The sequence below is a fragment of the Taudactylus pleione genome, unplaced genomic scaffold, assembly GCF_031769625.1.
Source record: "Taudactylus pleione unplaced genomic scaffold, aTauple2 ptg000800l, whole genome shotgun sequence".
In the NCBI taxonomy this organism is placed as follows: Eukaryota; Metazoa; Chordata; class Amphibia; order Anura; family Myobatrachidae; genus Taudactylus; species Taudactylus pleione.
The window spans coordinates 631,690-659,521 of NW_028285202.1; the positions used below are offsets into that span (position 1 = coordinate 631,690).

A 27,832-nucleotide genomic window follows, 5' to 3' on the forward strand; every position below is an offset into this window, starting at 1 on the left:
GTCACGGCCAGGGTTTCTCGGCATGGTAGTCACCGGGTATTACCTGTGAGCTCATTATGGCAGCGGTGCTGGTGTTTGGCGAGGGGCATTGTCACTAGACTTGGTGAGGTCTGGCGGTGTTTCTGTTCCGTTGGCATGGGTGCCGCCATCTTGCCTGCGGCCATGTGATTCCGGCTGTCCAATCCTGGTAGGTCATGTGCTCATTCCAGCCAGTCACAGCGCGGCACTGAGTATTTAGGAAGGTCCAGAGCCTTCCTTCCTTTGCCAGTGCAACGTGTTTCTCAGCTGCGGTTGAGAGAGAGTACCTGTGCCTTACCTGCCTGCCTGTCTGTTACGCTATTAGCCTGAACCTTGCCTGCTCCAACCTGCTGGATTTACCCTGCACCCTCCACATACCTTTCACCTGCCTGAGTATCTGAACCTGCTGTTCCCTGCACCTTGCCTCCCTTCACTCCCAGCTGGACTTCATTACCTCAGCCTGCATTCAGTTACAGCTCATCATTCCTGCATTCAGTTACAGCTCATCATATCTGCATTCTGTTACAGCTCACCATATTTGTATACTGGACTGTTCCTGCCTGTCACTATCTGGACATTCCCCATTAACCCCCACTACAGTTATCAAGTGCACTTTATTGCTATACCTGGACTTTTTCATTTGCCATTCTCATGTCTTCTAAGTCACTTATTAAAAACCCCACTTTTTCATTTAAGTCTACTTCTGTGTCTGCTCCTATCACCACCCCGGGTCCACAACAAATTCAGAACCTCACAGGTCATTATATAAGGATAATATGGTTTGTAATAACTGTGGGGAGAGATACTATTATCAAACATAACAAAGAAACTGCTATAAGTTCCACATGAGAGATCTACTACAATCTTATTTTGGTGACATATATTCAAAGTGTATCTGTGGATGCTAACTAGATTATAACATGTTATTATACTGTGTGACTAGAGCTTGTATACTTCTATGGCTTCTCACCTGTGTGACATCTCTGATGCCTCACAAGAGATGACTGAAGTTTGAAACCTCTCCCACATACAGATCATGGAAACGGCTTTTCAGCGGTGTGAGTTTTCTGATGCCTAATAAGCACTGCTTTCCATGCAAAACATTTCCCACACTCAGAGCATGGAAATGGCTTCTCACCTGTGTGAGTTCTCTGATGTGAAACAAGATTGTATTTCTGTGTAAAACCTTTTCCACACTCTGAACATGGAAATGGCTTCTCTCCTGTGTGACGTCTCTGATGCTTAACAAGATCTGAACTCATTGTAAAACATTTCCCACATTCAGAACATGTAAATGGCCTCACACCTGTGTGAAATCTCTGATGCTTAACAAGTGCTGATTTCTGTGCAAAACATTTCCCACACTCTGAACATAGAAATGGCTTCTCTCCTGTGTGACCTCTCTGATGTATAACAAGATCTGATTTCTGTGTAAAACATTTCCCACATTCAGAACATGTAAATGGCCTCACACCTGTGTGATATCTCTGATGCTTAACAAGCCTTGACTTCGCTGTAAAACCTTTCCCACACTCAGAACATAGAAATGGCTTCTCCCTTGTGTGATATCTCTGATGTATAGTAAGATCTGATTGTGTAAAACATTTCCCACACTGAGAACATGGAAATGGTTTCTCACTTATGTGACGTCTGAGATGTATAACTAGATATAATTTATGTGTAAAACATTTACCACACTCAGAACATGGAAATGGCTTCTCCCCTGTGTGCCTTCTCTGATGTGTAACAAGGGATGCTTTCTGTGTAAAACACTGCCCCAATTCAGAGCATGGAAATGGTTTCTCACCTGTGTGAATTCTCTGATGTGTAACAAGAGCTGATTTCTGTTTAAAACATTTACCACACTCAGAACATAGAAATGGTTTCTCACCTGTGTGATGTCTCAGACGTATAACAAGACCTGCCTTCTGTTTAAAACATTTACCACACTCAGAACATGGAAATGGTTCCTCACCTGTATGACATCTCTGATGTATAACAAGACCTGCCTTCTGTTTAAAACATTTACCACACTCAGAACTTGTATGAGCTGTATTACGTGTAGCAATAACTGAGGGGAACATTCCTCATGATTAGAGGGATCAGATGATAGATCAGCACTGTGAGGTACTGGGTGTATATTTAGGGTAATGGGGATATCTCCTGGAGAATCCTGTGTGATGTTTTCTTCTTTATTTAAATCTAGAGGCAAACGGAGATCTCCCTCCGAGGTCTTCCTGTGTTTGTGTCCATCTATTGGAAATTTTCATACTATTAGTGAGATTAAGATGTTCAGTTGTTTAATTTCATTTTGCAACCTACACACTTTACGTAGCAAACAAAACACAAACTTATAAATAAATATTACCTGTGTTAGACACAGCTTAAGAGAAGGTGATATAAGGTCTTAAGGAAGTGCACTAACAATTCAATCTTATAAAATACCATTTCGGTTAATTAGTATAAAACCATTTCTCTGAAAATTAAAAATAAAATAGCAGCAAATTTAAAAATTAGAAATATTTTTACCAGTAACAGAAATTATGAATAAGATTGTATATTACAACTGATTGGGAATCTGCCTGCTTTTCATGGTCTATTATTCTGTGTTACAAGTTACAACCCTTTATCTACATCACTTTGAGCCTTCCGCATAACCATGATAAGTGACAGACTGGCAGTATTAGTACACTCCTAGACTAATGTGGGATAGAAATGTAAAATCTAAAATATTGAATCTTTATTGAAATTTCCCGTATACATAAAACTTGATCCAAATTCAAAGTGTTACATAAAAAAAGAAAAACATAATTGTGTAAAACCACAAATAAAAAACACCACTGTGTTCCAAGTAATAATAAAGCTGCTCCTTCCACTACTTTTAAGTAAAGTCTGAAAAAGCAAAAACAAATTTAAGTCCCAAGAGGGAACAGGCAGGAGATAGGTAGGAGATAAGGTGGTTTAATATAAAAGCAACCCTTGGATAAAGGTCTAAAGCTACAAAAAGGAGGTCAGTTTCCACTAAAAAAGAATAGAAAGGGTTGAGATCTGACCCTTGATGGATGAAAAGGAAATGGAATTTAAGGAAAATTGAACTGGGAAGTAGAGGATACACTAATCATAGTAGGCATTCAACCCCTAAGCATAGTAGGGTTGACTAAACTAGAAAGATCCTTACCTTTAGGATCTTGGCATTAAGTGCTATGCCATCAAAGTCAAACCAGTCAAATTGGGGTGAAGAATTGGACATAAAAAGTCTCTTATTAAAGAGGATATCACAAAGGTTCCATTGTTGAGGCCCAAAGAACTGCATACCACACCTTCCTGGGCCCAACTGATGAGATCTGAATGAAATGAGCCCTTTCGAGTGCCATCCAGGGCATAGGTTATGTCCCACAACTCCAGAGTACTGAATGGAAAAAAAAGTCTTCTGCTGAGACCAACAGCCCTGAAGCTGGAGGCCTAGCATTGCGATTCCACAACCAGTGAAACTGCCTTTTAAATAGTGGATTTGCTCTGTAACAAGACAGGATTTGAGTGTAACCGTTCAAGTGGTGTTTTCTTGGGCGGGTTCTCCATTCTCCCCAGAAACTGTGGAGAAACCTGTCCAAGCTTTCCCTGTGACTGTAGGGCCACAATCTTGGACTCAAAAAGGTACCCCATGTGGCTCTTGGTGTCAAACATAATGTCCATAAAAACTCTGGTTTTGGAAGATAGGAGGATTTTGTTCTTAACAAAGCCACGTAGGATCTATGACAGCACTCTCCTAAACATGAGGTTGTTGAGCAACCTCCAGCTCAGGATTGTTCTATAAGGAAAACTCTGGCTAACACACCAGAAACTGGTTTGAGCAGTGCACCACACCTTGCTGTGCATCCAAAATCTGAATGATGACCTCTGACAGCAAAAAAGGATAGATCTCTGAATAAATGCCTCTCTCATGATAATGTCTCTCGGAAGGAGGGTAGCAAAAAACACCTCAGGTGGGGCAATCTACCAGGTGTAGAATTACTCGGGACCACAGATTCAAGACCAACTAAAGCTACACATGCCAAAATTGGAAAAGATGGACTCTACTAAAGCAGGACTCGTAAGAGGCCCAAGACAGTCATGCAGTATTTCCTTATCCTGGGGAATGGGTGTCCATCTGCTAAAGTATGTAAACCACTGTAATCACCTCCCCCTCTGATTTCCAAAATCCCACCTATTGGGCAGCCAAGGCCGAGATCTTAGACAAAGGGTGACTTTGAATCCAGGAGAGCATCCCCATGTATACAGATGCTCCCTCAATCTGGTCCACCAAAAGCAGAGAAACCTTTTTTTATGGAATGCTTTTCCAATTGGTCAGCCAAGATGAAATGGCCTCGCTGACCCAGGCCCCTGCTAAAATTGGTTTAAGAAGCATCAGTCATCCTCAAAACTACTTTGAGAATGGCCTCACATTTTCTCTCCACGTCCTCTTTTAAGGTGGCAAAATTGGGAGTGGGAATAACTGTAGAATTGGTAAGTCTTGCTATATGGACAACCACTGTGCATCTTTGGTCGCACTGTCGGTACTTGCACCATCCCTATGACAGGTTCAGTTACCTGGCATCCTACATGAGCAATTGTATGTTTTTGGAAACCGCTGATTTCAGCAACAGGCCCGAGTTGGCTTCGCCACCCCCGTTAACTCCCAGGAATGCCTACTAAAATCCACAGTTCCTGCATCCGTGTCACACACCACATCTGCTACAGCTGCCGGGTCGCTTACCTGGTTCCCAGCTTTATGATCCGGCTCTGTGAAAGACTTCCTCCAGCTGCAGTTTCTTCTCATATCCTGCAATCTCCCTAGGTTCCACATCCAGCATTCCCTCCAGTGCTGGCTGCTGGGCGCAGCCATGACAGGCTGGATCAGGTGACCGGATCTCCACCAACAGGAGACCAGTATGCGGTCACATGACACTTGTAGCCAATCCCTGCTCTCCCAGGGGTATATAAAGATTCTCCCTGCACACAGCACTTGCCTGTGCAATGTTGTCTTCAGCCCAGCTGTACAAGCATTGGAGAGAGTTCCTGTGGATATTCTATCCTACTCAGCAACTCCTGTGCAGAATTCCATCTCGCTGCACCCCTGGCTCCAGTATCTGGTTCCACCCCAGAGATCCTCTACCATTGGTTCCAGTCCGATATCCTCTACCATCGGTTCCGCTCTGATATCCTCTACCATCGGTTCCGCTCTGATATCCTCTACCATTGGTTCCATCCCGATGTTGTCCAGTTTGGTACCTTCCTGGAGATTCAGTCGGCAGCTGCTAGTACAGTGAAACCCAAGCAGAAGACTGTGACCTGCAATTCGGGCACAGCTAAGCACAAACTCCTTTGCAGGGGTCCCTGGTGAAAACCACCGGCGTGTTAGAATCCGCACTTCTGTTCTGGGTCTAAGCCAATTCCCCAGTACTGTTCAGCTTCCTTCAGCCTCAGATTACATCTCATAAGCCGTTACTATATTAGACCAGCCAGTTTCCTCACATCCACTCCAGAACCCATGTCTGCCAGAGACTCAAGTCCAGATTCACAAATAAATACAAACACTAGTGACAATTCAATTCTCCACTGCTCTTCTGAGTGCAGTCAAACAGGACACATGCGCTGTGCACATGAGCAGACTTAAAACATTGACCAATTGAGTACAGCATTGACATTGTGTCCGACTCAGAATCAGGTCCTCCAAAGCCTCAGAAGAATAGGAAAACTAAGGAAAAACAGTCTATGTTTTGTTGCACTTAAATAAGAGACCGCTATGAGGGGACGTCAACCTCCAGGATATTGACAGCCTGATGGAACGCCAGCACTTCACGACCATGGCTGGTAGGAACCTCCTCTTCACAACCAGACTGGTCTTCCTCCTCAAAGTCTGGACTTTCTCTGACCTCGTGCGAGGAGCATGCCAAAACCAATTCTCCCAGAAAATATACCCAGGAAAGTGACTGGGGCTAATGGGGATCCAAATAACCTATTCAAGGAATAAGAAACATAAAAAGACCTGGTGAGCCTCCATCAAAGTACGTTCTGCAACTGCCTTAGACTGAACCCAGTCATGCATCGTTCCCTCTGTGAGTGGGACTCTAGATGGGCCTTGCGTGTGGTCCCCACCTCACAAGCTGCACATCAGCCACCCAGTTCTGTGCAGCTATTAGATCATTTAGACATTTTGAAAAGATAACAGATTTACACAAACGGGGTAGGGGTGGTGGCCTGGACAGGCATAGAGTAAGACACTGGTCTTGCAGCTTTCTAGATTGAAAACCATGAAACATTAATGCTGTGTCCCCAGAGGATTCTGCTTACCTACCTCCTGTAGAGGATAATCTCCTGATGCCTTGGGGGTGATTTTGATGAGCTCTGGGCCCTAGTGTGTCCCTCCCTGCTGGTTCCTGCTGTCCTGGGGCCTTCTCCTGCCGGGGACGCCAAGACATAATTTTTCCCATTCTCTGCCTGCTGCTCCATTGATTGCTGCTTACGGGAAAACCTGCACAAAGTCTGACCTGATCGCTACTGCCTATGCTCCACTGGTGGTTTTGTTTCATGACTTCCAGTGTTTGAGGGATCTCACTCAGTAGTAGCTGCCCAGTTCAGGAGACACCTGTGGTCCACAGCCGTACTTGTTACCTGCTCCCGCTGCTTGTCAATTATCCTGCTCCCCTTGACAAGGAGACCAGGGCTTTCTGTGTACTGCTGCTGCCCAGTTCCAGAGGTATCTGTAACATCCAGCTGCACACTATTACTGTGCCTGCTGGTGCTGGCTGGAGCGAGCACACTGGAGAGAACTCAGCACTGCTGCTGCTCATTTCTTTTGTCAGTACCTGGTAGCAAATATCTGCTCTGCAGAAGTTAATATAACCATCATCACCCTGTGTGAACATTCTGAGATCAGTGGTACACATTCCAGGCTCTGTGGGAGAAGCTGCTGCTATTTACATCTTGACAGAAGGTGTAGGATCCATCACAGTGCAACTTGCTATATATCATCCAGCTGCACAGACTATTTCATGGATCACATCCCTGCTATTCTGAGCTGATGAAGTTTACGGTTAGAAAGTGTAATTTCAAATATGCTGGACTTCCTTGGTTTTTGCTGGAAAGAAGGTCCTTTACTACTGTCTACCTTGCTGCTCCAGTTCAGTGCTACCCTCTGGCTTCCCTTGCAGTTACGCTCTCCCGCAGTTGCAGAATTTGATTCTGTTTCTAATACTTACCTCCTCTTACAGTAGCCCTCTCTTGCTTGAGTTCTTTACTGCCCTTGTCTCCTTATAAGTGCTATTCTTTGAACTTTTATTGGTTGCTGATACTTACCTACTGTTTCGGTTCCTTCCTGTTGTGGCTGTACCTTCTCTGGAAACTATGGAACAACTCCTTCAAGCCATTACCCTCCAAGAAAGGAGGCTGGTGGTTCAGGTGGCGAGACTCCATGCCCAGCTGTCTTCTTCATATCAAAATTTGCCACAGATGCAGGCTTGGCATACTGAGATGAAGAAATGTGTTTCCACACTGTGCGGCTCATGATGCTCCTATTATTGACCCTCTTACCCCCTTTGAGTCTCGGAGGGTGATGTGTTCAAGCCCATCTGCCGCCACTTGAAGATGTTTTGTTCCAGTCTCTTTTTCTCCTTCATTTGCTGTCGAATGGTCCTGATATAGGTTTACACAAGGTTTTATGTCTAGAGATCCTTTGAAAAAAATCTACTTGGTACATTCTGTATTATCCGGTTCTCTAAACTCACATTGGAGATTGGCGGTCGGAGATTGCTTGTTTTCCAGGATTTCTCTGCCGGTGTCATAAAGTTTGCCGTGTGGTTATATTTACTAGCCACACGGAGAGATGACCCTCCTTAACTATTTTCTGTATGTCACGGGCTTGAGGGTAAGATCTGAGTCAGGACCCGTGGCCTGGACTGACCAGGTGAAATGGAAATGTGGAGAGCGTATCAGATGATTACTCACAAAATAGGAGCAAACACCGATATGGCATGTGGACTAGTGTCCTCGGAGAAATCAGAGCTTACTAGAAGGTTCCAAGTCTGCTCCTAGAATCAACCCCAGACCTGAACCACAGGACTGTGGGGCTAGCACCGATGTTTAAAAACACAAGAACAGAACAGTGAGCAGTGCAGATAACCAATTAGCCCACCTGGAATCAGAAGACAGTGTGACCTGAATACCAGAGCATATGGCACGGTCTCCATATCAGACACAACAGTATATGGCACGTTCTCCATATCAGACACAACAGTATATGGCACGGTCTCCATATCAGACACAACAGTATATGGCACAGTCTCCGTATCAGACACAACAGTATTTGGCACGGTCACCATATCAGACACAACAGTATATGGCACGGACTCCATATCAGACACAACAGTATATGGCACGTTCTCCATATCAGACACAACAGTATATGGCACGGTCTCCATATCAGACACAACAGTATATGGCACAGTCTCCGTATCAGACACAACAGTATATGGCACGGTCTCCATATCAGACACAAGAGTATATGACATGGTCTCCATATCAGACACAACAGTATATGGCACGGTCTCCATATCAGACACAACAGTATATGGCACGGTCTCCGTATCAGGCACAACAGTATATGGCACAGTCTCCATATCAGACACAACAATATATGGTATGGTCTCCATATCAGACACAACAGAATATGGCACGGTCTCCATATCACACACAACAATATATGGTACGGTCTCCATATCAGACGCACCAGATAACAAGCAGGCACAGAAACACAGAACTGCTATAAGATGATTATATACATCACAGATATGGCATCTGCCTAAACTCCCAGAAGAGACCTTGTGTAGAAAAAAATAAGACCAGTAAAAACCTGAGTGACGGAAAGGGTATTTTTAACAACCAGATCCCCTTAACAACAGACCTTTATAATATGTCGACAACTAACAAAAACAACCGGAGACCGGTGGCATTCATCTCACTTTAGCTGTTTGTAGTAACACCTACAAAGGCACCAAAGCACTTCACATCCATAGAATATAAAATAACTAATGTTCCAAATGCAAGAAATCAAAACCAAGGTCCAACTCAGTGATCGAAAAATACGCACAATAGGGCATTTTTACATGATCCCGGAGGTGAGGGACTCTGTTTTTAAGAAGGTCTGGGTCCCCTAGGACGCGCTGTGTATGCGACGCAGAGCAGCCAATTACAGCTGGTGGTGCTTGGTTGGAGAGAGAAGAGATGCTGCCGACAGTGACTGGCTGCTGTGGCGCATACACAACGGCCGCAGCAATCACCGCAGATGGCGTTCGTCCAATTACTGCAGACAGCATCTCACCTACCAATCACCGCCGGCAGCAATTCATCCAATCACCGCCGGCTGCGTTATAGTCCAATGACCTCAGGCAGCAGCTCACCTACCAATCACCGGCGGCTGCGTTATAGTCCAATGACTGCAGGCAGCAGCTCACCTACCAATCACCGCCGACAGCATCACATCCAAATGCTGCCAGCTGTGCGTTCCACTACAACCAATCCACCTGATTTCCCATGTTTTCTTCTAACTCCCCCAGGCCTCCCTTACCAGGTAAATAATATTTATTATAGCACTTTAGGAGCAAAGCCTGGTGTCCTAATGTTATTGTGTGATACAAGGGAGCATTCTCTAGTGCCTTGTTGTAATACAGCTGCAGCACCCACTAGTGCACTGGTATGATTATATGGGGATAATGACTTGTGTCCTGTTATACTAATAGTGGAGCAAACTATCGTACAGGTGGGGCAGGCTCTAGGGTTCTGTTATTTGGTGATGAACAATGCCTTTTCCAGCATGATGGAGCACCTTGTCATAAGGCAAAAATGATAACTAAGTAGCTTGGGGAACAAAACATTGAAATTTTGGGTCTATGGCCAGGAAACTCCCCAGACCTTAATCCCATTGAGAACTTGTGGTCAATCCTCAGGAGGTGGGTGGACAAACAAAACCCACAAATTCTGACACACTCCAAGCATTGATTAGGCAAGAATGGGCGGCCATCAGTCAGTATGTGGCCCAGAAGTTGATTGACAGCATGCCAGGGCGAATTGCAGAGGTCTTGAAAAAGAAAGGTCAACACTGCAAATATTCACTCTTTGCATAAACTTAATGTAATTGTCAATAAAAGCCTTTGACACTTACGAAATGCTTGTAATGTTACTTTAGTATACCATAGTAACATCTGACAAAAAGGTCTAAAAACACTGAGGCAGCAAACTTTGTGAAAACCAATACTTGTGTCATTCTCAAAACTTATGGCCATGGCTGTAATATAAGGAAGCAGGCCCTATTATTCTGTAGTTCTATAATACAGGCTGTGGTGTATTGTTGTTGTTACACAGCTACTGTAACATGTTTGAATTATAGCAACTGCTGTAAAAAAAATATTAAATACTGTATATTGTACATTCCCTTCACCCTATGTCTCTACCCCATCTGCTTTCCTGTGCCCCCTGTTCCCTTCTCTCCATGTCTGTACCCCTTTTGCTCTCCTGTGCACTCTCCCCATCCCTGTGCCCCCTGTCCCCTTTCCCAATGTCTGTGCTCCTTCTGCTCTCCTGTGTACTCTCCCCATCCCTGTGCCCCCTGTCCCCTTTCCCAGTGTCTGTACTCCTTCTGCTCTCCTGTGCACTCTCCCCATCCCTGTGCCCCCTGTCCCCTCTCCCAATGTCTGTACACCTTCTGCTCTCCTGTGCACTCTCCTCATCCCTGTGCCCCTTATTCCTCTCCCAATGTCTGTACTCCTTCTGCTCTCCTGCGCACTCTACCCATCCCTGTGCCCCCTGTCCCCTCTCCCAATGTCTGTACTCCTTCTGCTCTCCTGCGCACTCTACCCATCCCTGTGCCCCCTGTCCTCTCTCCCAATGTCTGTACTCCTTCTGCTCTCCTGTGCACTCTCCCCATCCTTGTGCCTCCTGTCCCTTCTCCCAATGTCTGTACTCCTTCTGCTCTCATGGGTACTCTCCCCATCACTGTGCCCCCTGTCCCCTCTCCCAATGTCTGTACTCCTGCTCTCCTGCACACTCTACCCATCCCTGTGCCCCGTCCCCTCTCCCAATGTCTGTACACCTTCTTCTCTCCTATGCACTCTCCTCATCCCTGTGCCCCCTGTCCCCTCTCCCAATGTCTGTACACCTTCTTCTCTCCTGTGCACTCTCCTCATCCCTGTGCCCCCTGTCCCCTTTCCCAGTGACTTTACCCCTTCTGCTCTCCTGTGCACTCTTTCCCCATCCCTGTTCCCCATGTTCCTCTCCCCATGTATTTACCCCTTCTGCTCTCATGCGCTCTCCCCCATCCCTGTGCCCCCTGTCCCCTCTCCCAATGTCTGTACCCCTTCTGCTCTCCCGTGCACTCTCCCCATTCCCTGTGCCCCCTGTCCCCTCTTCCAATGTCTGTACCCCTTCTGCTCTCCTGTGCACTCTCCCCATCCCTGTGCCCCCTGTCCCCTCTCCCAATGTCTGTACACCTTCTGCTCTCCTGTGCACTCTCCTCATCCCTGTGCCCCCTGTTCCTCTCCCAATGTCTGTACTCCTTCTGCTCTCCTGCGCACTCTACCCATCCCTGTGCCCCCTGTCCCCTCTCCCAATGTCTGTACTCCTTCTGCTCTCCTGCGCACTCTACCCATCCCTGTGCCCCCTGTCCCCTCTCCCAATGTCTGTACTCCTTCTGCTCTCCTGTGCACTCTCCCCATCCTTGTGCCTCCTGTCCCTTCTCCCAATGTCTGTACTCCTTCTGCTCTCATGGGCACTCTCCCCATCACTGTGCCCCCTGTCCCCTCTCCCAATGTCTGAACTCCAGCTCTCCTGCACACTCTACCCATCCCAGTGCCCCGTCCCCTCTCCCAATGTCTGTACACCTTCTTCTCTCCTATGCACTCTCCTCATCCCTGTGCCCCCTGTCCCCTCTCCCAATGTCTGTACCCCTTCTGCTCTCATGCGCACTCTCCCCCATCCCTGTGCCCCCTGTCCCCTCTCCCAATGTCTGTACCCCTTCTGCTCTCCTGTGCACTCTCCCCATCCCTGTTCCCCCTGTTCCTCTCCCCATGTCTGTACACCTTCTGCTCTCCTGTGCACTCTCCCCATCCCTGTGCCCCCTGTCCCCTTTCCCAATGTCTGTACTCCTTCTGCTCTCATGTGCACTCTCCTCATCCCTGTGCCCCCTGTTCCTCTCCCAATGTCTGTACTCCTTCTGCTCTCCTGTGCACTCTCCCCCATCCCTGTGCCCCCTGTCCCCTCTCCCCATGTATGTACTCCTTCTGCTCTCATGCGCACTCTCCCCATCCCTGTGCCCCCTGTCTCCTCTCCCAATGTCTGTGCTCCTTCTGCTCTCCTGCGCACTCTCCCCCATCCCTGTGGCCCCTGTCCCCTCTCCCAATGTCTGTACTCCTTCTGCTCTCCTGTGTACTCTTCCTGATCCCTGTTCCCCCTGTTCCTCTCCCATATGTACCCCTTCTTCTCTCCTGTGTACTCTTCCCCATCCCTGTTCCTCTCCCCATGTCTGTACCCCTTCTTCTCTCCTGTGTACTCTTCCCCATGTCTGTACCCCTTCTGCTCTCCTGTGTACTTTCCACTCCCACTTCTGTGCCCTCTGTTCCTTTCTCCCCATATTCTCTTTGCAAAATATGTCCTATAGCGCATTTTTATGTGCTACAGGCAGTGAGGCATAAATTGTGATGGGACCATGAAAGTGAGGGGTCCCTGGGAACCACATTTTTTTTCACTCAGCGCGATCACTGCCAACAGATGTAGGAGGGGTATACAGGGGTAAGCAGTTCTGTAATAAGTTATTTTTGTTTTTACTAACCTGTGTTTATATCTGTAGGGATTTCCTCCTCCTTACACTGCTGATCAACTTTCACATACATCTCTTCTTCTCTCTCTATATCTTCTACCTTTATATCAGTCACATACATCGCTCCTTCTCCCTCTATATCTTCTGCCTTCATATCAGTCACATACGTCTCTTCTTCTCCCTCTATATCTTCTGCCCTCATATCAGTCACATACGTCTCTTCTTCTCCCTCTGTATTTTCTGCCTTCATATCAGTCACATACATCTCTTCTTCTCCCTCTATATCTTCTGCCTTTATATCGGTCACATAGGTCTCTTCTTCTCCCTCTGTATCTTCTGCCTTATTATCAGTCACATACGTCTCTTCTTCTTCCTCTATATCTTCTGCCTTATTATCAGTCACATACGTCTCTTCTTCTCCCTTTATATCTTCTGTCTTCATATCAGTCACATATGTCTCTTCTTCTCCCTCTATATCTTCTGCCTTATTATCAGTCACATACGTCTCTTCTTCTTCCTTTATATCTTCTGCCTCCATATCAGTCACATATGTCTCTTCTTCTCCCTCTGTATCACCTGTCCTCATATCAGTCAGATACGTCTCTTCTTCTCCCTCTATATCTTCTGTCTTCATATCAGTCACATACGTCTCTTCTTCTTCCTCTATATCTTCTTTAATATTAGTCAGGTCCTCACACTAAAATATCCACAAAACAATATAATAACACATAAATAATGTTTGATTTCATTAATTGAGTTGAATAAGTAGAATATCAGTGTATAAGACACACACAGCTGCTCTACAGATTATATAGTGACAGTCACTTTGGTTTTTGGTAAGACCCTAAATCCCACCTACCTGATGCTCCTGTTGGATCCTGTGATTCTTCGCTGTACAATCCTGTGAATACAGAGGACGGGGACATCTCTCTGGGGTATTTCTGTTACTGGGTCTATCTGTAGGAGACACACACTGACTGAGTACATTGTATAAATGTTTTTATCAGGTGATGAATTTATATAGGGGGCCCCCATACCTACTCTTGCGGTACAATAAATGACAGTCTCCTCTTACCCAGTAATGTGAGGGGCCAGTGATTCTCCTTCATCACGTCCTTGTACAGACCCTTGTGTTCCTCTATACACTCCCCCTCCTGCATGGAGACATAGATAGTGACATCCTGACACCTTATAGGAACCTAACACACACAATGATACAGTCATCACCCAGATACATCTCCTAGTGTTACTGTATAATGTCCCATTCCCAGCAGCCACCTCTCCAGTCATCACCCAGACACATCCCCTGGTGTTACTGTATAATGTCCCATTCCCAGCAGTCACCTCTCCAGTCATCACCCAGACACATCCCCTGGTGTTACTGTATAATGTCCCATTCCCAGCAGTCACCTCTCCAGTCATCACCCATACACATCCCCTGGTGTTACTGTATAATGTCCCATTCCCAGCAGTCACCTCTCCAGTCAGCAGCTGAATGATCTTCTTTGTGAGTTCCAGGATCTTCTGGTCATTGTCTCTCTCATGTATCAGTGAGTGAGGTGGAGGCACTGTGATGGGGCTCTGGGTCCTGCTCAGTCCTCCTGAAACACGGAGATGGCTGCTGGGTATCTCACACTCACTGGATGTCTTATTCACTACTGCGTAATCCTGTATATTAGAAAAGACAATATCACTGCATACACTCCAGTCATGTCGCAGTATTATTACTATACATATAAGTGATTTCACTGTGACACTCCCAGATCCCCTCACCTCCTCAGTCATGTCCCTGTATTATTACTATAGATATAAGTGATTTCACTGTGACACTCCCAGATCCCCTCACCTCCACAGTCATGTCTCTGTATTATTACTATAAATATGTGATGTCACTGTGACACTCCCAGATCCTCTCATCTCCCCAGTAATGTCCCTGTATTATTACTATAGATGAAAGTAATGTCACTGTGACACACCCAGATCCCCTAACCTCTCCAGTCATGTCACTGTATTATTGCTATAGATATAAGTGATGTCACTGTGACACTCCCAGATCCCCTCACCTCCCCAGTCATGTCCCTGTATTATTACTACAGTTATAAGTGATGTCACTGTGACACTCCCAGATCCCCTCACCTACCCAGTCATTTTCCTGTATTATTACTATAAATAAAAGTGATGTCACTGTGACACTCCTAGATCCCCTCCCCAGTCATGTCCCTGTATTATTACTATAGATATGTGATGTCACTGTGACACTCCCAGACCCTCTCACCTCCCCAGTAATGTCCCTGTATTATTACTATAGATGAAAGAAATGTCACTGTGACACACCCAGATCCCCTAACCTCTCCAGTCATGTCACTGTATTATTGCTATAGATATAAGTGATGTCACTGTGACACTCCCAGATCCCCTCACCTCCCCAGTCATGTCCCTGTATTATTACTACAGTTATAAGTGATGTCACTGTGACACTCCCAGATCCCCTCACCTACCCAGTCATTTTCCTGTATTATTACTATAAATAAAAGTGATGTCACTGTGACACTCCTAGATCCCCTCCCCAGTCATGTCCCTGTATTATTACTATAGATATAAGTGATGTCACTGTGACACTCCCAGACCCTCTCACCTCCCCAGTAATGTCCCTGTATTATTACTGTAGATATAAGTGATGTCACTGTGACAATTCCAGATGCATCCTCACAGAATCAGTGTCCTATCTCATCCTCAGCTGTCTAGAAGTAAGTATAATTATAATAAACACCACAGAGTGTGTGGTCGCAGTACCAATATTTTGTAGCTGAGCAATTTTTTTCTAATGCGCACGCGCAAACTAAAGTGTGCAATGACAAAAGCATTTGCATACGACATCACTATTATTTGAGTCGGATTCTGCGATCTATGGGCGGTTCAGGGTGGAGATTTGGATTTGACGTAAAGTCGTTGCAAAAAGACAAAGTGTCAAGAGCATGTTGTGGGAGTTTAATGGGCATATTTTGGGTCCACCAGCAGAATTTAGCATTGCTCAAATATGCAAAGAGCATGTTGCACGGTAGTGCACATGGAGAATGCTTAAACTATTTGCATATTTTGCACTTGAGAATCTTTGAGAAATTGCAGCCGCACATGATCTGCCTGCGTCTCTGAATCAGGCCTACAGGAGGAAACGAAGCACTGAGTGACCGTTAAGTCCTTCTCTATTACCAGAGCCATAGAGCCCTGGTCACAGCTGTATAAGACTCTCAGTGACACACACAATGCTGTATTGCTAAAAGTTACAGCACCGCAACTCATGGCCTGGAGTATAGGAACTCTGATACACCTTTACTCCAATTAAAATTAGTTACAAATTGAGGAGATTGGGGATACTTTGGGCTCTATTTTCATATATATAGATACACATACAGGGATACCCTGCGTTGCCCGGGTTGAAGAATGGACCTTGAAGTACATCTGCAGCCTTCATTTTCTACATTGCAGACCAACATTGGAGAGCATGGCATATGAGAATGTGCTTGGAGGAAATGAGTAACTGTCAGTGCAGGTGCAGTGTGACAGTTGATCCTCCGACTCACTGCTCTTCCTTTGGAGCTCTGCTGCCTGCCCCACCCTGGTACATATCAGCCTGTGCCTTCAAATCAACGCAGTTTTCGGCACTTGAAAACATCCTGAGTGAATTTGCTTATACCAAAATTTCAAATCAGAGCCTCAACAGCCTACTTAGTTTGCACTATGTAGACCTCCGTGGTCCTGACGAACTACAGACATAGACGTGCATAAAACAAACAGACACACACACGTTTTCACTTATTATAGAAATATATACTGTATATATACTAGAAATTAAATATATTCAATCCTCACAATTACATATTATACCATTGATGATAATAATAATAATAATAATAATAATAATAATAATAATAATAATACTAATAATGATGATACACTGCTCCTCCTGTATAATAGTAATAACAGGCCACCAAAGGCTGCTCCCCCTGTAGTATTATATTAATAATAAATAACAACAAAAACACAACACAGGCTTCTACCCCTGTATAATAATAACAGTACATTAATAATAACAAAAAAGGAAACCACAGGCTGCTCCTCCTGCATAATACCAGGGCACCACAGGCTGCTCCTCCTGCATAATATCAGGGCACCACAGGCTGCTCCAGTAAATAATAACAAGCTGCTCCCCCTGTATTATAATAACAGGACACCACAGGCTGCCCCCCTGTATAATAATAATAACAGGACACCACAGGCTGCTCATTCTGTATAATAATAATAATCACATAGATCATTACCGACTTCCAGACACAGCGATGTCTCCTCTCTTCTCAGCGGTGACCCGGATGTTCATAGAGAATAAACCCCATTCCGGACCGTGAGATGGAACGCACAACCGGATATCGAATGGAACGCACAGACCGGAAGTCAGGTGGAGCGCACAGACCGGAAGACGGGTGGAACGCACAAACCGGTAGTCTTGTGTGTAACCTGATCCGGGTGAAAGGAGGCAGACAGGCAGGGGCTGACTTCTTCCATAGACATCTGATGTCCTGTATGTCACTGAGACATTATTATACAGTATTACTATTAGTGCTGCCTATTACCACTCAGGGGGAGAGTGGTGACTACAGGCTGGTGTCCCTGTGGGGGTATTATTGCCACATAGTATAGCTCCCCACACAGTATAGCCCCCCACCCTACATAGTATAGCTCCCCACATAGTATAGCTCCTTACATAATATACTTCCCCACATAGTATAGCTGCCTCCATAATATACCTTCCTACATAGTATAGCTCCCCACCTAGTGTAGCTTCCTACATAGTATAGCTCCCCACATAGTATCCCCACATAGTATAGCTCCCTACATAGTATCCCCACATAGTATAGCTCCCCGCCTAGTATAGCTCCCCACCAAGTATAGCTCCATACGTAGGATAGCTCCCTACATAGTATAGCCCCCACGTAGTATAGCCCCCTACATAGTCTCCCTACATAGTATCCCCACATAGCATAGCTTCTTACATAATATATCTCCCCACATAGTATAGCTGCCTCCATAATATACCTTCATAGTATAGCTCCACACACAGTATAGCACCTCCACATAATATCCACATAGTATAGCGCCCACATAGTATAGGTCCCTATATAATATATCTCTCCACATAGTATAGCTCCCCTCATAGTATAGCTCCTTACATAATATACTTCCCCACATAGTATAGCTGCCTCCATAATATACCTTCCTACATAGTATAGCTCCCCACCTAGTGTAGCTCCCTACATAGTATAGCCCCCACATAGTATCCCCACGTAGTATAGCTCCCCACATAGTATCCCCACATAGTATAGCTCCCTACATAGTATCCCCACATAGTATAGCTCCCCGCCTAGTATAGCTCCATACGTAGGATAGCTCCCTACATAGTATAGCCCCCACGTAGTATAGCCCCCTACATAGTCTCCCTACATAGTATCCCCACATAGTATAGCTCCTTACATAATATATCTCCCCACATAGTATAGCTGCCTCAATAATATACCTTCCTACATAGTATAGCTCCCCACCTAGTGTAGCTCCCTACATAGTATAGCCCCCATGTAGTATAACTCCCCATAGTATCCCCACATAGTATAGCTCCCTACATAGTATCCCCACATAGTATAGCTCCCTGCCTAGTATAGCTCCCCACCTAGTATAGCTCCATACGTAGGATAGCTCCCTACATAGTATAGCCCCCACGTAGTATAGCCCCCTACATAGTCTCCCTACATAGTATCCCCACATAGTATAGCTCCTTACATAATATATCTCCCCACATAGTATAGCTGCCTCCATAATATACCTTCATAGTATAGCTCTCCACATAGTATAGCTCCACACACAGTATAGCACCTCCACATAATATTCACATAGTATAGCGCCCCACATAGTATAGGTCCCTATATAATATATCTCTCCACATAGTATAGCTCCCCTCATAGTATAGCTCCCCTCATAGTATTGCTCCCCACATAGTATAGCCCCCCACATAATATATATCCCCACATAGTATAGTTCCCTACATAATATATATCCCCACATAGTATAGTTCCCTACATAATATATATCCCCACATAGTGTAGCTCCCCACACAACAGGTGAACATAACATGAATGCTCAGCTCATCTGCAAGTAACTTGTTGGGTTAATCTGATATATAAACATCCCGCTGTGCCAACATAATACTCAGTTTCCTTATGAAGAATCCGTGTGTTGGTAACAGAGAAATGTGTGAGGGATCTGCCGCCTGCAGTCATTGGAGGTTTCCTTACCTTCCACCCTCACTACTGTTACAGGAGCCATCCTCAGTATCTGCTGACATCTAGCCGGCCGGCACCATGTACCTAGAGGCAGCGCTAATATCAGCAGCTCCCCCTCTATCATCCTGGACTCTCCATCTCTTACCATCAATGTTGTCACCTGCAGTGTCCCCTGGGATGTATCTGGGCGGATGGAACTAATTCTCCCCAGGTTATTCGGGAATACAAGACACCTCTATCCAGCACATCTATAGACCTTGTGGGCTGACAATATAACAGCATCATGGACCAATCAGTTCCACCAGACAAAAGGGGAATAACTTATAAAGGTATAGAGCCACATTGCATTGGAATATATATACTTACAGTATTTCTTCCTTGGAGGGAATCCGGTCCTGCAATATACTCGGGAACAGTCAGATTTTCCTTTTTAGTAGCTGTAGTCCCCACTTATGTTGAGCTGATTGTATTCAGCAGTTGTTAGACCCAGCAGACAGATAAGCTCACCTGTGTCTCCCTCACTTAGGGGGGAAATTAAGTCCTATGTACAGGTGTGTCTGGACAATCACCTAAACATGTTTTAAAGCATATCTCCGATCATACAGGGTGGGCTCCGCAAGGTGGCCTCAGCGGCTCTATGCTTTCCTATACCGACGCGTTTCAATCATTTGGGGTCTTTATCATGGCATGCTTTGATATAGATCACCAAAGATATAAACATGTCGGTATAATCTCACAAGAGGACTGTGTATATATATCAAATATATATATATATGAGCACTCAATACTAAAAAAAATGCTAAATCCATAACAAGGTCTGCTCCAGGCATTGCTGTAATCACCGGCGATTGTGACCCCACTCCCGTGTGACATCACACAAAAAAGCGTGGCCTGCACCAGGCCCACGGATAATGTTATATATATAAAAAATGACCCTGGGCAAAAAAAGGTTCCCCACCCCTGCTTTAACGTATCCAGTGAAGCTAAATGTGCCTCCCTAGCCAATCTGTGGGTCTCGGAATAGTCCTCTTCCCAGGACATCATGGTAAAAGCTTTTTGAATGCCATCTTCTCTATATAGGAAGAACAAGCAGCTCAGGTTAGAGACTGGAATAATAAGGGTGATGAGACCATGTACATAAAAGCCTAAGGACTTCATTCAGAGTCGGTCGAAGCGGCCGCACGGTCGTATAGAAAAAGGGGCCGGATATGCTAATGATGCACACGCATGTTGCGTCCCTAAGGTCGGATCGTTAGCTGGCCGACCAAAGGGTGGATGCGGTCGGATCGCTAAAAATACGCCCACATCTCGTACGTATAGCACGTCATCTCCGGCTACATAAGGATTAATTGTGAGCATCGTATACCATCGGAACTGGTCGTAGAGATAAAGGTTGACCTTACCTCTCTTAAGCTCTACGATCATGTCAGTGTAAAACCTCCCCTGTCACGTCTGCCATGACACTACTTGGTTAATTATGCACTCCCTTAAAACTAGGGGTGAGCGGGTTCGGATTTCTGAAATCCGAACCCCCCCGATCCGAGGCCGATCCGAGTCAGGCTCGACTTTTCCCACCTGACTCGGATCTGAAATCGAGGCAAAACATCATCATCCCGCCTTCCGGGTCTCGCGGGTTTTGGATCCTATATAAGGTACCCGCGTCGGCGCCATTTTCTCACTCGGCTGTGGACAGTGAAGAGGGAGGGTGGGAGTTAGGGCTGGCTGGGCTGTGTAGTGTAGTGTAGTGTAGTGCAGAGTAGTGTTGTGCTGCGCTGCTGTTGTCCATAGGGGCTGTGTCCACTACTTCAAAGTCCATAGGGGCTGGCTGTGTTGTGCTGTGCTGCTGTTTCCATAGGGGCTGTGTCCACTACTTCAAAGTCCATAGGGGCTGGCTGGACTGTGTTGTGCAGTCAGTTGTCCATAGGGGCTGTGTCCTCTCCAAAGTCCTGTGCAGTGTCCCAGTCCTAAAGGGGTGCTGTAGTGTTGTCCAGGGGGTGCTCTGTCCATCAGGGGTGCTCCCCCCAAGTGCTAAAAAAAAAAAAGATTTTTTCTGTGTTTGTGAATTGTGTGCGCAGTAGCCGCACGTGCATCAACAAAGTAGTGCCAAGCGTGCGCCTGTGTCATAAGTAAAGGGCCGGCTGGCTTGTCCGTTAAAGGGTGCTGTAACCCCCAAAGTACACTCCAAACAAAAAAAATATATATTTTCTGTGTTTGTGAATTGCGTGCGCAGTAGCCACACGTGCATCAACAAAGTAGTGCCAAGCGTGCGCCTGTGTCATAAGTAAAGGGCCGGCTGGCTTGACCATTAAAGGGTGCTGTAACCCCCAAAGTACACTCCAAACAAAATAAAAAAAAATATTTTTTTGTGTTTGTGAATTGTGTGCGCAGTAGCCGCACGTGCATCAACAAAGTAGTGCCAAGCGTGCGCCTGTGTTCCATAAATAAAGGGCTGGCTGGATTGACCGCTAAAGGGTGCTGTAACCCCCAAAGGGCACTCCACAAACAAAATAAAAAAATATATTTTTTTGTGTTTGTGAATTGTGTGCGCAGTAGCCGCACGTGCATCAACAAAGTAGTGCCAAGCGTGCGCCTGTGTTCCATAAATAAAGGGCCAGCTGGATTGACCGCTAAAGGGTGCTGTAACCCCCAAAGGGCACTCCAAACAAAATAAAACATTTTTTTCTATGTTTGTGAATTGTGTGCACTGTGGCTGCACGTGCATCAACAAAGGAGCAGCGCCAAGCGTGCGCCTGTGTCCCATAAGTAAAGGGCTGGCTGGCTCATTTCTTAAAGGGTGGTGTAACCCACAAAGTGCACTAGTCTCCAACAAAAATAAGAAAATATTTTCTGTGTTTGTGTGCGCCTTAGCCGCACGTATATATCAATATAACATAAATGGAGGACCAAACTTTCTCCGATAAAAATAAAATAGGGAAAGATCAAGAACCACTTCCTCCTAGTGCTGAAGCTGCTGCCACTAGTCATGACATAGATGATAACATGCCATCAACGTCGTCTGCCAAGGCCGATGCCCAATGTCATAGTAGAGGGCACATACAATCCCAAATGACAAAGTTCAGGAAAATGACCTTGAAAAAAACATTTAAATCATCTGAAGAGAAACGTAAACTTGCCAATATGCCATTTATGACACGGAGTGGCAAGGAATGGCTAAGGTCTTTCCCTATGTTCATGACTAGTGGTTCAGCTTCACATGACTATGGAAGCCCTCCTCCCACTAAAAAAATCAAACGAGTTAAGCTGGCAAAAGCACAGCAAAGAACTGTGCGTTCTAAGAAGATATCACAAATCCCCAAGGAGAGTCCAAGTGTGGTGGTGGTTGCGATGCCTGACCTTCCCAGCACTGGACGGGAAGAGGTGGCTCTTTCCACCATTTGCACGCCCCCTGCAAGTGCTGAAAGGAGCACCCACAGTCCACTTGCTGATATGCAAATTGAAGATGTCACTGTTGAAGTACAACAGAATGAGGATACTGGTGTAGCTGGCGCTGAGGAGGAAGTTGGCGAGGAGGATTCTGATGGTGATGTGGTTTGTTAATATCAGGCTCCGGGGGAGACAGTTGTTGTCCATGGGATGAAAAAGCCCATCACGGTCATGCCTGGGCAGAAGACCAAACATTCCACCTCTTTGGTCTGGCAATATTTCTATCCAAATCCGGACAGCAACTGTCTTGCCATATGTACCATATGTAAAGGTGGAATAAGTAGGGGTAGGGACGTTAACCACCTAGGAACATCCTCCCTTATACGGCACCTGCAGCGCGTTCATAAAAAGTTACTGTCAAGTTCAGAAACTTTGGCTAAGACCGTAAGCAGTCCAGGGACACCTAAATCCCGTTGTATCCAAGTGCCTGCAAACCACACCGTCAACTCCCTCCTCATCAATTTCCTCCTTAGTCAGGATTGGAAGTAGTCCTGCAGGCCATGTCACTGGCATGACTGACTCCTATCCGGGATTCCTCCGGAGGATCCTGCATTGCTACGCCTCCTGCTGCCGCTGCTGCTGTTGGGAGTCGTTCATCATCCCAGAGAGGAAGTAAGAACACCACTACTTTTACTAAACAATTGACCCTCCAACAGTCCTTAGCGAGGAGGATGAAGTACGACAGCAGTCATCCTGAAGCAAAACGTATAACAGAGGCCTTGACTGCTATGTTGGTGTTAGACGTGCGTCCGGTATCTGCCATTAGTGCTGTGGGATTTAGACAATTGATGGAGGTAGTGTGTCCCCGGTTCCAAATCCCGTCTAGATTCCACTTCACTAGGCAGGCGATACCGAGACTGTACAGAAACGTCAGAAAAAGTGTCCTCAGTGTCCTGAAAAATGCCGTTGTACCCAATGTCCACTTAACCACGGACATGTGGACAAGTGGATCAGGGCAGACTAAGGACTATATGACTGTGACAGCCCACTGGGTAGATGTATCACCTTACGCAGCAACAGCAGCAGCATCACCAGTAGCAGCATCTCAGAAACACCAGCTCGTTCCAAGGCAGGCTACGCTGTGCATCACCGGTTTCAGTAAGAGGCACACCGCCGACAACCTCTTAGAGAAACTGAGGGAAATCATCGCCCAGTGGCTTACCCCACTTAGACTCTCCTGGGGATTTGTGATATCTGACAACGCCACCAATATTGTGCGGGCATTACATCTGGGCAAATTCCAGCACGTCCCATGTTTTGCTCACACAATAAATTTGGTGGTGCAGAATTTTCTGAAAAGTGACAGGGGCGTGCAGGAGACGCTTGAGTGGCCCGAAAAATTTCTGGCCACTTTCGCCATTCAGCAATTGCATGCCGAAGACTGGAGCGCCAGCAAACACTCTTGAACCTGCCCCGCCATCACCTGAAGCAAGAGGTTGTGACGCGGTGGAACTCAACCCTCTATATGCTTCAGAGGATGGAGGAGCAGCAAAAGGCCATTCAAGCCTATACATCCACCTATGACATAGGCAAAGGAGGGGGTATACACCTGACTCAAGCGCAGTGGAGAATGATTTCCATGTTGTGCAAGGTTCTCCAGCCCTTCGAACTTGCCACACATGAAGTCAGATCAGACACTGCCAGCTTGAGTCAGGTCATTCCCCTCATCAGGCTTTTGCAGAAGCAGTTGGAGAAAGTGAAGCAGGAGCTAAGATGGAGCGATGCCGCTCGGCATGTGGGACTTGTGGATGAAGCCCTTCATTCGCTTTGCCAGGATTCCAGGGTGGTCAATCGGTTGACATCAGACCACTACATTTAAAGTCTATGTGCTGTCTCTCTTTCCGGCCGACACAAGCCTGCAGAGGTGCAAAGACCTGCTGGTGAACACACTGTCAGCTGAAGCGGAACGTGACACGTCAACAGCTCCTTCTTCATTTTCTCCCGCAACTGGGGCTGCCAGAAAAAACTTAGGTATCCTAAGCAACCCGCTGGCGGTGAAGCAGGGCAGGCAGGACCAAGTTTGGACCTGGCAACAATTTCTGACATGTCTACTGTCAGTGCATATGATACTGTCACCATTGACAGAATGGTGGATGATTACATTGGTGACAGCATCCAAGTAGGCATGTCAGACAGTCCGTACCTGTACTGGCAGGAAAAAGAGGCAATTTGGAGGCCCCTGTACAAACTGGCTCTATTTTACCTGAGTTGCCCTCCCTCCAGTGTATACTCCGAAAGAGTGTTTAGTGCAGCCGGGAACCTTGTCAGCGAAAGGCGTAGGAGGTGCTTCCACAAAATGTGGAGAAGATGATGTTCATAAAAATGAATTATCAACTCTTCCAGGGAGACCAGCCTCCAGAACGTACAGAGGGACCTGTGGTGGTGGATTCCAGTGGGGATGAATTAATACTCTGTGAGGATGAGGATGTACACAACACTGAAGAGGGTGAGGAATCAGTGAATGAGGAGGATGAGGACGACATCTTGCCTCTGTAGAGCCAGTTTGTGCAGGGACAGATTAATTGCCAGTTTGTTTTGTGGGGGCCGAAATTAACCAATCATTTCAGCCACAGTCGTGTGGCAGACCCTGGCGCTGAAATGATTGGTTTGTTAAAGTGTGCATGTCCTGTTTATACAACATAAGGGTGGGTGGGAGGGCCCAAGGACAATTCCATCTTGCACCTCTTTTTTTTCTTTGCATTATGTACTGTTTGGGGCCTAGTTTTTCAAACTGCCATCCTGTCTGCCACTGCAGTGTCACTCCTAGATGGGCCACGTGTTTGTGCCGCCCACTTAGCATAGTCATCCAGCTACCTCGGTGCAACCTTTTGGACATAAAAACACTATTGTGAGGTGTGAGGTGTTCAGAATAGACTGAAAATGAGTGGAAATTAAGGTTTTTGAGGTTAATAATGGCATAGGAGCAGAAAAACCCACAAATTCTGTGATTTTAGCTGTTTTTTAAAAAAAATACAGATCACAAAACCCAGAACCCAAAACACGGAAGGGTGGTTTTGGCAAAACCAATCCAGATCCAAAACACGAAGAAAGATCCAAAACCAAAACACGAAAAGTGGCCGGTGCACACCCCTACTTAAAACGCCATTCGCATAATGAGGCACGCCTGTGTTCGGATCTCCACACCCCCGTTTTCAAGCACCTTCCCATGTTACCACCCACAAATGCCGCAATCTGTCACTCAAACTACCGACCTGGCGGTGTTCAAGGAGAGAGAAATTTCTGATCGTAGCCGCTAGTTTGCGCACGCGCATTGCGAACTGTACGCATGCACAGATTAGCAAACATCGGTGGCGTACGACCGTGCACTCTGAATGAAGTCCCAAGTACTTACATCACACCTTACACAGCAGGTATACATGACAAGGGCTGGATGGAATTCCAGCATACACCACTGACAGTAAATAATAACAGATAACATATATTGCCACCTGTCATGCACGAGATCCCCCCCCCACTTAGTAGCCCCTCCATATTACTAACAGCTGTCCCCATCATTTCCTTTTTATATTCTTAGGAAATGCTCTTAATAAAAACAGGACGTCCATGAGGTTAATTATAGATTTTATCACTTTTTTGTATTTACAAACCATACAATTGAACATCATGTTCATAGTATTGTTATTATTAGCTATGTGATAATATATATATATATATATATACAGTATTTTATTACATGTGTGAAATGTATACAAACCATTGTTATTTCATATACTTATTCACTACATAAAGAATAAAATTTAGTTATATAATAAAATCAAACTTAAGTACAGAAATTCTATTTTCTTCGTTTCCAGCCGAATCAAACCGGGAGTTCCATCAAACAGGTCAGCCTGTATTGTGCTCATTATCACTGGCGTTTACAGCCTACATTGTTAAGGCTACTGCAAGTGATTTGAATCATGTACTATTTGGGATCAATTGACATTGTTTCTTCACCACCCATTCGGGACTTTTATTACACTTACAATATTGCACAGCAGTGCATGGAGGATAAATATATGCCAATTGGAGAATAATTCAGACATTTCATTTTACTCTATTTTTTATTTATAATTTTCACTATAGTGCTTATTTTAAGGCTTTTTTTTTTTTAAATATATTTTCAACTACAGTCCATTTTATCAACACCTTGGTTACCCCATACGAGATACGTGGTTCCTATTTGTCTATGTATTTTGTGTATTTTATGTTTAGATATTTTCACGGTCAGTAGACCTTTTATAATATAATAAACAATACAAATTGGTTAATCCGATTGCGCTTTCTTACATTGCAATTTTGGTTTCCTCCACGAGAGGGGTCAGCCACACTTCCTGGCTATGTGTGATCATCTTTGGGACTGTAGTCAGACTGAAAAATAGGACCTGAAACCGAAGGTGCAGAACAGTAAACATGAGGAGACACCAGTGTCCCTCCCAGAAAGGAAAACACAAGTACATATCCTTGTTGTCCATGGACACCAATATCTCGTCTTATTCTATTATGTTGATAACTGAACGAAAGGACTCCATCTTAAATCTGTCCACCTGCAACTGGATAAGGGATTTCTCTGAATGGGTCAAAAGGAGCCAATTGATTTTGTACCAGGAATCCCTTCTAATGGTCCATGAACGGAATAACAACTATAGATGAAAATAGGCTTCACAATTTGTCAGCAAAAAGAATCATAATTAAAATATGTCTGAGCAGAAATTTCAGGAGATCTATCGATGTATCCCTTACATACTTCTCATCCTTGCATCTCTGGTGGGATTGAATATCTGATCTTGGAAGAGAAGCAATATTGGTATGATCAAAGGAGGTACCCGGAGGGCCAACTATCTGCTGCTTGTTGTTAGGCTTAAGAACTTGACACCAAGCTGCCCATGCCGGTTTTCCTCTGCAGCCTTCCCAAAGAGTAGACTACTGACTTCTCACCTTCCCTTAAGGACAAAGGAGAAAAACCTGGAGGCCTTTGGCCTAGGAGCAATAACATGAAGAAATGAACTGTTTCTCTCCATGGCCAGATAAATTATCTAGTTTGGGACTGAACAAGACCTCCCCAGAGAATGCAAGGGATGCCAAAATTGCAGAGGCTAAAATGATAGTTCCCAATACACCCACATAAATGTTGGCTTCTGTCAGATACTTAAAATTAGCAAATATGATTTTGGTCTGACAGATTCCAGACCCTCCA

General features: G+C 45.4%; 1 pseudogene; it reads right to left on the minus strand.

The window, feature by feature from the left end:
• Window positions 1-866: 866 nt before the first annotated feature.
• LOC148474905 (uncharacterized) lies at window positions 867-27,656 on the minus strand (annotated as a pseudogene).
• Window positions 27,657-27,832: the final 176 nt, after the last annotated feature.